At 30.3% G+C, this 14304-nt stretch overlaps 1 protein-coding gene across 1 annotated transcript in view; it reads left to right on the top strand.

Moving 5' to 3' along the window:
* The window catches only part of Mid1 (calcium-permeable channel component Mid1), a 124984-nt gene that overhangs the window by 49774 nt on the left and 60906 nt on the right, over window positions 1-14304 (top strand). The window lies entirely within an intron of this gene.

Below are 14304 nucleotides of genomic sequence, written 5' to 3' on the forward strand. Positions count from 1 at the left end.
ATTTATCACTGAGTTTCTGCCAAATCGTAGCGATTTATTATTTCTGCATCCGTTTATACGGATACTTTTCAAATTGTATCAGAATATATAATGTTGATAATGTTGAGTAATATCGCTGACGCGTTAGGAATCGCGTACTCGTAATAAATTGCACATTTGAGCAAGCAAAAAGAGAAGCGGCTGATACGAGTTATAATTAAAACGATAATTATCTATCCGCCCTCATTTAAACCTCATTCCGACCGGCTATTTACGTGCCTAAGTACACTTCGAGCAACTAATGTATCTCACATGAGATCGATGTAAACATCGCAGGTACAAACATTATGTTGCGACTCAATTTCAGATAGATACGCATTTAGATTACGTGTCGTTGTGTGTTTGTTTATATATATATATATATATATATATATATATATACACATACATACATACATACATACAAGCATTGTGAACTCCTCCTCTTCCATCATGACTGCAATAACTGCAATATCTTTGCATCGATTATAAAGACAGTTATACGCAACTTTCACTAGATTTTTCAATAATCACTGACTTTGTTTAATCCAGCGAACCAGTCCAAAATATAATGCTCTATTTTATTTTTATATACACAAGAGACAATAATTTTCTTATAAAAAAATTGTATTATCATTAATGATATCTTATTTTAATATTTACTAATATTTTACATCAATTATCCGAAGAAAGTTAAAATTAAACGATGGATTCTGAATCATTCGGAAGATAATCATTTAATTTATATCGTTTATTGTTTTTAAAAAGGACTATAATTTAATGACTAATTGGATACATACACAGTTGGAAAATTTGTTAAATTTAACATATTTCTCAAATTTTTATGTTAATTTAACACAAGATGAATGTGTTAGAAAGTAACACAAATATTATATAAAAGATTAACAATGTAATATTAACACAGTAAGTAAATTGTGAAAGCTTATTTTCTCAATAAAAATAACATTTATAATATGTTAAATTAATACATTTTATTTATTTAGCTTAGAAGTTGTTTTAAGAGTTGTATATGTTAATTTCATATTATTTTTGTTCTATTACTTTATTTAAATATTTTAACAAAATATATTAAAATCAGATACTATTAAATATTAAATATTAATTTAAGATAAATTGAATATTAATCATACCTAAGATATGTTGAATATCAATTTAACACAAATATATTTAAATTACATCATAACATTATATTAAATTAACATTCGGATATGTCAAAAATTCAGCACAGAGTTTTTAATAAGGACCAATTTTAATACAAAATGCTTTTTACTGTGTATATGTAACACATTCACTTAATGTACATGAAAAAAAACATTAAATTTTAATCATATTAATTTAAATTTTAAATCATTTACTTAATTAGTGTCAGCTAAATATTAAGTACAATAAAATATTAAATATAATAAATACAAAGATATATTTATTTCGTACAAACAACATTGATTGATTTAACAATCATTTCTTTTTAGTAAGTAAATATTTATTTATTTTTTCTCAGTGTATGCTTAAAATTCTGGCAATGTTGTTAAAATTAAAAGAAGTAGACAAAGAACCTATTAGACCATTGACGAAAATTAATAACGCTAATCGTTTATGAATGAATTGAATATTCATTGCGCATAATGAAATGACACCACGATATCCTTATTCTGATAATCAAAATCATCCTATTTAATTATTCAAATCACGTTCATAATCCACGTGATTATGCGTAATATTCTAATAAGGAGGCTGAAAAAGTTTCATCATATAATAAAAACACAATTCCGTTATTAAGGGTAATTAGAAGAAACAAAAAAAGGAAAATGGAGCTCTAAAACTTGTGGTGACTCAATGTCGACGTTCAGACGATTGTAACTGCCGTCGAGCTTGCATACAGCTGCAACGAACCTCGAATCTCAAATGGGTTGGGGAGGGTACTCGAAACGACTTAAGACAAGTGGAAAAAGTTGTATTTTACACGGAAACGAGGGAAACGAGGGAAACGAGGGAAACAAGTGCCAGATGAAACCAGCAATAATTTTTTTCTCTGCCGGCACTTTGTCTTCACGCTGTTGGAACGATGAATTTTCTAATGAGCGCTTTTGTGCATTTTTACGCACGTTCGTATCAGGCTCGCAAATTGTTTAATCATTACTTTTTACTATGCAGAACGGAATCCTCTAGACAACTTCTATAATGAAGTTTTTTTCTGTTCGAGTTTAAAGGTGTTTTTGTTTTAGGATAATTCTATTGAACGACATGTTTTCTCATAATTTTTAAATTATTAACACTTTAAATACTTAAAGATTAATATATAAAAATTTTAATGATTTAAAGAAACCATAAATTAATAAAAAAGTTACAAATAAAAAATAAATCGGATTAGGATTTTGCGAAAATAAAATTATAATGGCATCTACACTCTAGGATTTAAAAGCAATTGGGATCTCTTTTCATCGTTAGCTACAGAAAGACACAACGACGAGCTGTGTCGGGGAATAACGTGCTTCCGCTTCGCTTCCTTCCGGTTGTCGTCTCTGTTAAATCTCCCAGTGTTAGGAAATAGGAAGAATTTTTTCTCGCGCGCTCTCGTCAGAAGCGCGAGACAGGACGAGATCTCCGAAGGTTGAAGGAGTTGGACCGAACAGGCAGGAGCTCTTCTCAGTTGCTGATATTGATCCGTATTCCATTCGCGCGGAACTAGTCCTCTCTCCGGAGCAGCTTTTCTCCTACTCTCCCTATTTCTCGCTCTGTCCTCCATAGGCTCTCCCTCGTCCATCCCGACCGTATTCCGGTCTTCTTCTTCTATTTTCTCTTTTTCTCTCTTTCTTTCTACTCTCGGGAGAGACCACAATCTAGCTCTCTTGAAATCTAGCAGAAGAGAAAACTAACGCGATGCTGTTTCTCCCCTCTCGAAGGAAAGTGAGAGAGTGTAGAAAGTTGGTCTCCGATGGCTTGAGGGCTCATACAAAAATGAGGCGAGGGTGGCAGAGGAAGGAAAGGACAAAAAGAATAAAATACTACTTTTGTTGTATTTTGTTGTAATTGTACAGATTCTAAAACATAAATTATTAGAAACAACGTTTATCTCCAACTATTCTTTAATCGATATTATAATGGGACGTTGCCTCAATAATTAAAACATAAAATATGTACAATTACAACTAATATATACAAAACAGTGTCAATTATGCTAATAAAGTATTATCTGTGTTAATAATAGTATGAGCTGTTGCTTATTTAGCTTTTAAAAATCGGCGTTTTTTAAATTTCAAATATCTGTTGTTCAAATAATTATCTTTTTCTGTCTACTCTTTCGAGGGACCGCGATTTTTCCTGGAATCTAGTAGAAGGGAGAACTAACGCGATGCTGTCTCTCCTCCCTCGTGTCTCGAAAGAAAGTGAGAGAACGTGGAATGTTGGCCTTTGATGGCTTGAGGGCCCGTACAAAAATGAAGCGAGAATGGCGGTTCGACACGAGGAAGAAAAGGGCGAAAAGAAAAGGCAGACAGAGATGCTTGTGTAGTGTGTATGATAATTATGAGAGGTTGCGGCGTGAAATTTTTTTGCACCCTTCATTAGCGTCCTATGTTTTATGCTTAGAGTAATTTTTCTAATCAGCTTTTTTTATCTATTTATACAAACCTTTTTATTTATTATTTCTTGTATATACTGCCTTAACGATGTTACTGGGATTTCCTTAACGAAGTAACATCATCTTTAATGTGAATGGATATACTCGTTGCAATGGATACGCGTGAAATTGAAGGATCATTTCGTGTAAGTGCACTCAAAGAGTTCCATTCGTCGGGAGTGCGATTGTTGGTGGCTTTATGGAAAGCAATTGCAGCCGTCGGCATATTGGCCGTTTGTCACTTTTCCCCGCTGTTAACCTCGCGGCAAAAAAAAACGTGAGCTGTGAAAACCGTGGTTTTATAAGCGTCTCTTGTACTGCGAAGGATTGTCATGACATTTCTTCTTTTGCTTGTCCTCTCTCCCTCTCGCCATTTTTCTCTTTTCTCTTTGTGATAATCGCGCGACCCCTCCTGGCGCGGTGCCAGGGATGCATCAATTCCCTTTTTTTCTTTCCCTCTTTTTTTTTTTACGCGGTAGGCAATCCGCGTCAAGAGATTTTTACTATTATGCTTTAGAGACGGGAAGAAAGTATGATTTTGTTGTTACAATAAAAATAGATGAGTTCGTTGGCCATTGTGGAGTCGTATGAGGTCGGAATTTTCTAAGTGGATTTTTCTGCAAGAAAAATAGACAATTTCTCTTATAAATTACATACGCTTTATTGAACAAACATAAATAATATTATATATGATATAAATACAATGTTATATAAATGGAAAAGTTAATTTATCCATTTAATAGTAATATGTCCTTAATTTTATTTAAAAACAATTTATATTATTTCCTTTTAAGAGAAAAATATTCTTATCTCTCTAAAGAAATAATCTATTTTCTAGAAATAAAATAACGTAATATAATATAAATATCTTTGACAGATATATCACAGAAATCTTTCTTGTAAATCATATTTGATTTATAAACGATATACTCTTTTATATAATAAGTAAAAGATTCCTGCGGTCTCGATCTTAATTATAGAAAAAGTTGATAAATTTGGCATTAAATCCAATACAAATGAAAATGCCTGTGTGAGCCACTGCAATTGTTATGCACAAATTATATATAGCGATTAGGTATAATTAAGAAACAGGCAGATTGGTTCAATTCCGTTTTTAACATGATGACACGATTGGACCAATCAAGTCTGTCTTTTGAATTTTAGCGAATTGCATTTAATTGCTTTATGAATATATAATTTATGTATTAATAATCGCGGCTACTCACATAGGCATTTATATTTGTATTAGATTCATTCTTGAAGCAACAAATATTATTATGTACGATATTTGCAACATTCCGTACAAAAATGCGCGAAATTCAATAATCTCGCGGAAAGTTCATTTCACTGTTAAATAACAGATTCTCAAATTATTCTATCAGCAAATTATTCCGACAGCTTGAAGTATCATAGTTCCGAGAGCGTCGTTGCGAACGTGCTAATTTAATCATACCGACAACGCGCTCTTTTTCCAAAGGATGTCATCGTTACTTAGCTTAATTCGGCCTACGAGATAAAAATCCGGTGGGAAAGGAGAAACGTTTGTTGTCCGCCGCAATTTCTATGTGTAGTAGCAATGTATCTCCTGCTCGCTGTATTACAATGTAAGCGTAAGCAGCGTTGGTACGCGAGTTCCATCTGCGGGCGTGCAGCAGAAAATTCCTTCGATCAATACGAAATAAAATAAAGGGAGAAAAACTTTTAAAAATATTATATATATATATATATATATATATATATATATAAAAGCCGCGTTTCTTTTCATATCTTCGGTCGCCAAAACTTTTCTTTTGTAATCCTGATCATCGACTTGCTGCATCTCTCCCGAATACGCAAGATATTATATTATTATTTAATTATATTTGCACACACACATACAAAAATACGTACTGTATTCACAAATATTATTTACCTGTTTTAATTAAGTATTTCAAAAGTTTATATATTCGAAAATTTATAATAAGTTCATCACAAATATCAAATTTATTATCTATTACAATTCATCACAAAGTGAAAATTCATCTTTCTTTAAAATGTATTTTGAATCTTAGTAAATTTAATACTGCAATAAAAATTATTAAATTAAAACAAATTTGATTTGCTTATTATATTGTATAAAGTCGCTTCTTTGACAGAATTTTATAATATTCTTTAAAAAACAATTAGTTCTTGTTTTGAATGCATAATAATGAGTTTCTTTCCCCCTCTTTCTTTTTCTTCTCTCTTCTTCTTTTCTCTCTCTCTTTCTCTCTTAAAATTTATAATAAGTATATTTTTAAGATTATTATAAAAAAATATTTTTGTTAAGTATAACCGTTTATTTAAAAGGAAAGAAAATAAACTGTAAATAGTAATTTTTCTTAGCAGTAGAATCATATCATAACGAACATAATATTAATATAAAAATAAAACGTAATCGAGAGGAATATTAATATAAAAATAAAACGTAATTTGTTTTGTCGTTAACTTCGTCAGATTTAAATATACAATAGCACGTCATGCTGTTCACGAACAACAGTTTGTTCTTATGAATAGAAGTAATTACTACAGTGTCATCATCATTAAGTTGTCTTTTTGCTCGTAAGGGACACTTTCCCAGGGGTTGAGAGAAATAAAGTGAGAGGAAAAGGGAGAGAAAGAGAAAAAAATGGGGTGAACGGCAAAAGGGACGAAAGAAAAGAGTGTTTAACAAAACGACAAAAAAGAAGGCGAATACGACGGCAGAACGTGGTCGGAATACGATGCGACGAACAACGAATATGACATCAGGTTTCGAAATCATCGAACTTGGCGCGAAGTCACGGTCGCAATATCAATCAAACATCCATTGTCTAACGCCATCCGTTACATCCGATTTTCCGATACGCATAATAATATGAAATGATGTTAGATAGTTTAGATAGACGATTTATCTAAAGCGTGTACTCTCTTCCTCCCTAGAAATAGCAATGATAAATTAAAGAAAGTAAAAAAGAGGAAATTGTAAATAGTATAGATAGGAGATTAATTATTTTAGTGTCTTAAACACATAAAGATATAGAAAAGAATTAAGGAAATACAATAAAATTTTACACTTTGCATTGAGATAACAAATAGGAATTTTGTTGTGAGGTATAAATAAAAATTAGAAGTTGAAAGTTAAAAATAAAGGAAAAAGAATTAAGATTTTTAAGGAAAGAAAGTCTAAACTAAAAAGAGATAGGGGAGAGATAAGCAAAAGGAATATTGGAAATATAGATAAAATAGGAATAACGAGAAAATATTGTATGCACATCGAGATTGATACATAGAGATTAGATTTAAAAAATAACCAGCTTGGATGGATATATGTATAAAGATAAGATAAAAAGAAATGTGAACCAAATCCCCTTCTTGACTTATAATGTTGAAAGAAATAAAGATTCTGTATGCAAATAATAACATTTTACACTTGAGATAACAATTCTACTAAATGTAAAATTAATTGAAAAATCTATTATTAAGATTATAATTGAGCATTTTAGTACATATCGTACTGGTATGTGAATTATCGTTGACTGAATAATACTGAAGTGTCACAGGGAACGCGCGGATATGTGCAAGTTCCGAAATAATTGAATATGTCTGAAGCTCCGTAAGTTTCTGCGAGTTGAACAAGTTTGTCATAAAGGGAAATCATGGTTCACCTAAGTGCTGCAGCCGTGAGAAAACGACGACAGTGGTTGGAAGCCATTGGAAAGTCATCAGGGACACTGTGGAAAACTTGTCGAAAGATTTGCATCTCTATAGAAGCTTCAACGTGCGTAGTGGTATTTCCATACTTCTTTTGCTATGACTAGCTCTTAAAATTGACTCTCAAAAGCTCTGTGAGAATTTAGTGGCATAATTAAGCTTTTCAATAGCAATTTAAGTCATATTGAGAGAAAAGTGTAATAATAATTATATGTATGTAGTTATATAAAAAAGATATAATTGGTCTTAAAAACGACTATAACATTTTTCAAAATTAATACTAACATACTTTTCAAAATTACATAAAGAGTACACACCTGTAAAAACTTGTGTGTGTATGTGTGTGTGTCTGTCTTATATAACCTAACTTGTAAAACTGAAATGCAGCTTTTATGACAACGCAGTAAACACTAATAGCCAGTGGTCAGTGTTATAACGTCTAAGCAAATTGTGAAGAAGTAATTGACGATCGCATTTAGAATGTAGATTATACAAGATATTGTGGTATTTCATAACGCTCCACCTATTCCATAACTACCTCCTTTCTCCTCTAATGTTATAGCAGTAATAACTATAAAAATGGAAATCATTATTTTATCATGTAAATCATGAAAATAATTATTTTACCATTACCAAATTATGTATATAATAGTCATAAATACCAAACTCTTTTCTCTTAGCATTAATATGTATTAACTATTTATCTGTTAAAATAATTTTATCTGAAAAACATATTGCATACAAATTGCGAGATAGTTTTCGTTTTTTTTTCAAAAAATCAATAGAAAATTTTAAATGGATTGATATGATAAATTGATAAACTTTACGAAGTTTGATAAAAAAAAAATAAATTGCGAATTAAAATCGTGATTGACATGCGTTAAGTCGAAAACAAGTCGTAAGCTCGATTTGATTCGAAAGAGCTTTATACTTCTTCGCTCGTTCAGAAACACCTGTGTTGTTCGATAAGCGTTATCGCGCACTTTGCAATGGGAGAACAAAAGACGCTGTTCATGGAAATGACTGCGGCGAGAAACGTAGCGGCGAATCGTTGCGGAAATTAAGGGTGTACTTGTCTGTGAATGTGATTGCATTACTGTTGCAATGTCCCGTGTAAGTGTGCATTATTTGCAGAAAAAACAGCGAGAAATTCGGAACATTTGTTTTGAAACAAACAAGTATATAAAAAAAAGTGATTAATGTAATTAATTGATGAACGAAATTAATATTGAAAATATGTAAAAATTTAAATTAATCTATATAATTTTGAGCATAATGCTAAATACGCTTTCTAATATTCTATCATAAAAAAAAATCATGTTCTAAAATATTATAAAACAATATGTAAAAATAAGATCAACAACAACCAATTTAGGATGTCGATTAATTTATTAATGTAATAGTCTTTATTAACAAAAAAAGATGGTAATAATATTTACTATATGAAATCTTTATACAAATATTCATAAAAAGTTACATAGAATATTAAAATAAATTATTACAACGGAATAAGATACATTGAGAAAAGTATTGTAGATTGAAAACAAACATATAAGAGTATTATATAAACGTTATATAATTAAATAGTAAATTATGAAAATTAAAAATTATAAGTGTATAAATGATCGTCACGTTCTAAGAATAATAAATACGAAAATAATCAAGCAGCAAATTATAAATCCTCTACTATTTACTATATAAATGCTGAATGATGTTTTTAACACTCTATATAGAATTAAAATTTATGATTTAATTTTTTTTTATTAAATAATTAATATTACATCTTTGGAGAATATTAATCTCACAAGTTTCGCAGTATACGGCATGAATCGAGGAACAAAACAATATCGGTGCTCGCGCTTGTCTCTTCTTTCTCTACTGCAAGTGGTCAAGACAGTAGTATAGCTCGACGTCTTACGAGACTAGCAGCGTTCGTGACACAGCGAACTTACTTGTTGTTTGCAGGTTTCTAAGGCACTTTGGAGCGAACATATAGGAGGAAGGGTTGCCTTGAGGATTATTGTATAAAACTTATACAACGAACGTGTCCCGTATAATAAAAATTAAGAATAATTATAATTCGAAATTGGACCAACTAGAATGTATATAAATTAATTAGAAAAAATAATCCTGTTTTCAGACAAAGCGAGGATCTTACTTCTTAATAATACTAATATGCAAATTTTTGCAAATACATTTTTTTTCAATTTTATAAATTGTGCAGTTTATAAAACTACAAAATCTATTTGCATAAATTAATATATTATTAGGTGTTGGAATTAATTCGTAGCGTTTTTAATGAAAGAATGTTATTTATTTCACATGAGCATTAAAAAATACATTAATGAAAGTACTTCCCATCACTTGTAAAACGCTACGAATTAATTCCAACACCTAATAGTATTATTATATTAATATAAAATCCGTTTTGAAAGAAAATAGGATTATTTTTCTTAATTGGAAAATTAGGAACATTTATCCCTGAGGGACAAAGATGTGTCTCGAAAAATTTGGCCAAGAAATAACTTCTACTTCTCTACGTGAAATTCCACGGGGATATATTCGGACACAGCGGTTGTCCCGCAGGAATAGTACAAACAACCTACTTGTAGAATCGATTCTACCCACTTCGAAGATTGGGACGAGTTGTCGCAATCTATCCGCAATAAAATCAAAGATGTTTTTAGTGGTATACTACAGATTAATTGGCAATGAAACACTGTCAATAAAATGATATTAATATAAAATGAAACGAGAAGTGTAATGCAAAGAATTTTTTGGATTCTTTTGCTCAGTAAAAATTTAATTTTTTATATTAATTTTAACTCTCCGGAATTGATGGTAGGTCTATTGAATCCACACTGTTAAATTCATAATGTCAAATTATATTCAATTTGAGTTATTATAGGTCGCCACTGTTCCTGATCAATATGTCGTTAATTTAACTAAAATAATGCAATTTAACAATTTAATTCAAGAAAATGTATTTAATTTGATTGAAATTTAGTTTATTATTTACTAAATGCATATATTGTTTATTTTTAAATTAATTACGGAAACGGATTGATTTACTTTTGACACACATAGAAATTAAAAATAACAAAATATTTAATACAACTTAAATGTTTAAATTATTATTGACTGAATTTATAATTGTACTGTTAAATTATTATTTAACAGTACAATTATAAATTTACCAGTGGCTTTTCCTTATTAATCATAAATATCTTTGTTAAAAATGACAGATAATGTAATTTTCTTTATGTTACATTTGCAAATTTGGATTATTCTTATCAGACATATTTAATATTAATGTTTTATACGAGTTAAGTATGTCATTTTGATTTCTTGAAATTAATTAATACAAATTAATTTTTAATTAATCTAAATTAAATGGGTCTTACAGATTCAAGTAATTTGTATTACAAATCTTGACGTCAACTCCGGAGGATTAATACAGCATTTTGATTCAGATTTAGTTAAATATACATATAAATCGAATATATTAAAAAAAAATGCGAGAAAATATAACGTTTGATCTTTGCTGAGAAAAAAATCTTGAAGTTTTCCGGAGAATCCTCAGAGATGGATGAAAGCGACTTCGAAGTATCTAGGACACTTTGTGGAATATAATACAAAGTAATTTATCTAAAAGAGAGAAAGAAAGTTTGTGTGGTAAGGCAAAATTACGGTGTAAAATTGCGATACATCGCGGTCGACGGTCTATCGATACGTCGTCCGACACGAAAGGATGGTCTTTCTTGAAGCTGACACTGATGCGTTTCCAGCGGACGGAAGGAGACACACTGAGGTCGAAAAGGATCCCTCGTTCGTCTATCACTTCCTCTATATATTGTCCATCGTGCCCTGATTGATAGCCTCTTACGTCCGATACTTTGCTCCGACCGTTTTAATCTCTCATGCACAATATACCGCTGCAATTTTACAACGACGGTTCCGCTAATAATCGTTATAAATTCATCTTAAGTATCTTAAGTATCTTATTGCGTAGATATTACACATTTTGTAGGCTTGATGAATATAAACGAATAGCTAGTTTTAGAAATATACACTCGGCAATTTTTGAATTAATTATATCGAAATTATTCTTTCTTAAGTACCAGCAAATCGATATTGCTACATACATTATTCATATTTATTGACGAAAATACCAGCTATTCTCTCTTTCTAATTCTTATTATTCTGCAGAGTGGTTCTTATTCTAAAAGATTTTGAAGGAAAATTGTGAAAAAAAATTTCCAAAAATTTTATTCTTTGTTGAAAGTTTCACCAAAATAACCTGAGTGGTTTTCAAAATTTTTGAAAGAAACGAATATTCCCTTTTCTCCTTTTAAAATCTCTTAGAATAATAATTAAATTATATAATAAATAAAAACTAGAAATTTTTGGAAAAAACGAAATTTCAACTTTGACATCTTGCATTTTTGAAATTAAGTCATTTCGGATGTATGGTTACATTCAGTTTTCGTCTTTAATTAATATGAGGAAACACTCCTTAAAATTTTTTAAAATACTTCTGGATCATTCTATATATATATATATATATATATATATATATATATATATATAATAAAAGAGACATTGGTAGATTATTACAAAGTTATTATTTCACGGTTTTTATTGCCTTGCGTCAAAGTTTTTTCTATTTCCATAATAAGATAGTGAAATTGGATACGGATGTGATATCAGTAGACACTAAGTGCTTGGATCCCTCGGTAGTACTAGGGTTAATGCCTCTCGGGATGTAAAGTGAAGGTTCAATTTGCGGCTCACGTTCGCGAAAGGACGATCAAATTCCAGACAGTAGTAATGGGGCGAATTCGCGTCGAGTTGGAGTGAATCGCTAGTGCTAACTTAATATCCCGATTTTGGCGGTAGGCCAAGAATCGGTGTCTCGTTGATCACCGTGCCCAAATGCTGCTATACACTCATTTGGGCCGACATATCGACGATAAAGTTGAACGTTTCGGAACATACACAGGCACACAAGTTCGGACATATACGCGCGCACGTGGCACTTTCTCTTCTCTCCCTGCCGAAGCTCTCACAAATTCTCTCCCGATCGACCTCCCTCTTCCGTTGTGTTTACACACGGACTCACAATGGGTGACCAGAGCCAGTACACGTGCCCTCCCGTCCATGTTACACACGTGGAACGATTTACACATTGGGGTTGAACTATAAATGATTCCCGATGGGAAGGAAAGCCCCTCGAGCCTTGTCCGAATGACGGATGTGTCAAAACGTTCCGCAGCTCGGAAATCGAATTTCGACGGTAACTCGATTTTCGCACGTTTACTTTTTCCCTCGGAGGAATTAAGCGCGGCAAATCGTAAATGAGGGAAGTAATCTATCTAAACTAGAGATGAAAATGACCGAAAAAAACTGGAAACTTTGAATAAAAAAACTTAGTAAAAAGCAGATTTTTTCCTTGGTCCCTGAAAGTTTTTTACTCGGATGTATATTTTTGGAGTATTTAATGATTTTAATTATAATAATAGAGTATCTAATCCTAATTTATTAAATAATTTTTTTATTTTAAAAACTAATATTATCTTCTTTATTCATTCTAAACTATTACATATTTCACCATATAATTAATCATTTGAAATAAAATTTTAAATATATATATATATATATTATACTTTTTCAATATTAATTAATAATAAATTTACTTATAATTTAAAGTATAACCGCTATTGTTTCAGAATTCAGTTTTTGCACTCATTTAAGAGATTTCTGTAACAAGATAGTTAGGAAAGTCAAAATGTAGTACAATAACACTATAAAACTTAATTTCACCAATGTAAGATTAACTTTAATCTCGGTTTAACTTATTGTTTATGTTTTTTCTAATTTTTATAATTAGAAAAAGATAAAGAGTAAATTGAACTAAGATTAAAGTTAATCTGACATTAGAAAGAGGCATTTTTGATATATGTATTACTAATCGAAGCAAGTTATTATTTATTAAGAATGGTTGTTTTTTTTTATTCTTTCAGACGATTGATTTATAAGACAGGTGGTACTTTTTATCGTAATTCTTCTTTCCGCGTATCATAAAGAAAATTAATACTATTAATTTATGTGTTACGACTATTTTATAATAAAGGTTTTTTTTCTAAGTTGAAAAATGAATTTTATATATATATAAAATAAAGCTAGAGTAATTTTATGTAAAAGTTCAAATTTAAACTTGATGAAAATAATGATCGAAGTACTAAAATACATTTGAAAACTATTGAAATGTATTTTTAAATACCGCTAACTTTATTTGGAAACAGGTTTTTATTTTACCGCAAAAAAAATGTTGAAAATGGTCGAAATGACCATTTCATCCCAATTTACTCAAAATCCTGACGTGCTACGCAAATTCTGTCAACGATATTGTATTCAGTGCAAAAAAATATTCAAAGTAATGGTGCTTCGGAGAGAATTTGATATGTTAACATATTCTCTGTACGAAATAATGTATCACGTTTATGGTTAAACAATATCATTAAACGTAATCTGTAAGTCTAGTCGCGATGAGTATCGTTTTAATAGCACACATGAACCCACACGTTCATTTACAAGATTTAATCAGTCATTATTGTTATATGAAATCAACAAGAGATGAAAGTGATTATATATACTGTATTTCGAAGATCGTGAGTTCTGATTTTATAAAAAAATTGACACATACACTGTAAAAAATAAAATGTTAATTTTAACATAATTATAGTGGATTTTCTAAGCATGCAAAAATGTTAATTTTAACGTTTTTTTACGTCTCAGAAAGTCCACTAAACGTCTTTAAAATTTTATTTTTTACACACTGAAAAAAAAATATAGTCAATTTTGGTAAATATAGTGTAATACTGCTAACTAAACATTTACTTACATAAATAAATATTTGTTTAATAAAAAAAAAAGAT

Source organism: Acromyrmex echinatior, chromosome 12 (genome assembly GCF_024713525.1).
Source record: "Acromyrmex echinatior isolate Ae372 chromosome 12, ASM2471352v2, whole genome shotgun sequence".
NCBI classification, from domain to species: domain Eukaryota; kingdom Metazoa; phylum Arthropoda; class Insecta; order Hymenoptera; family Formicidae; genus Acromyrmex; species Acromyrmex echinatior.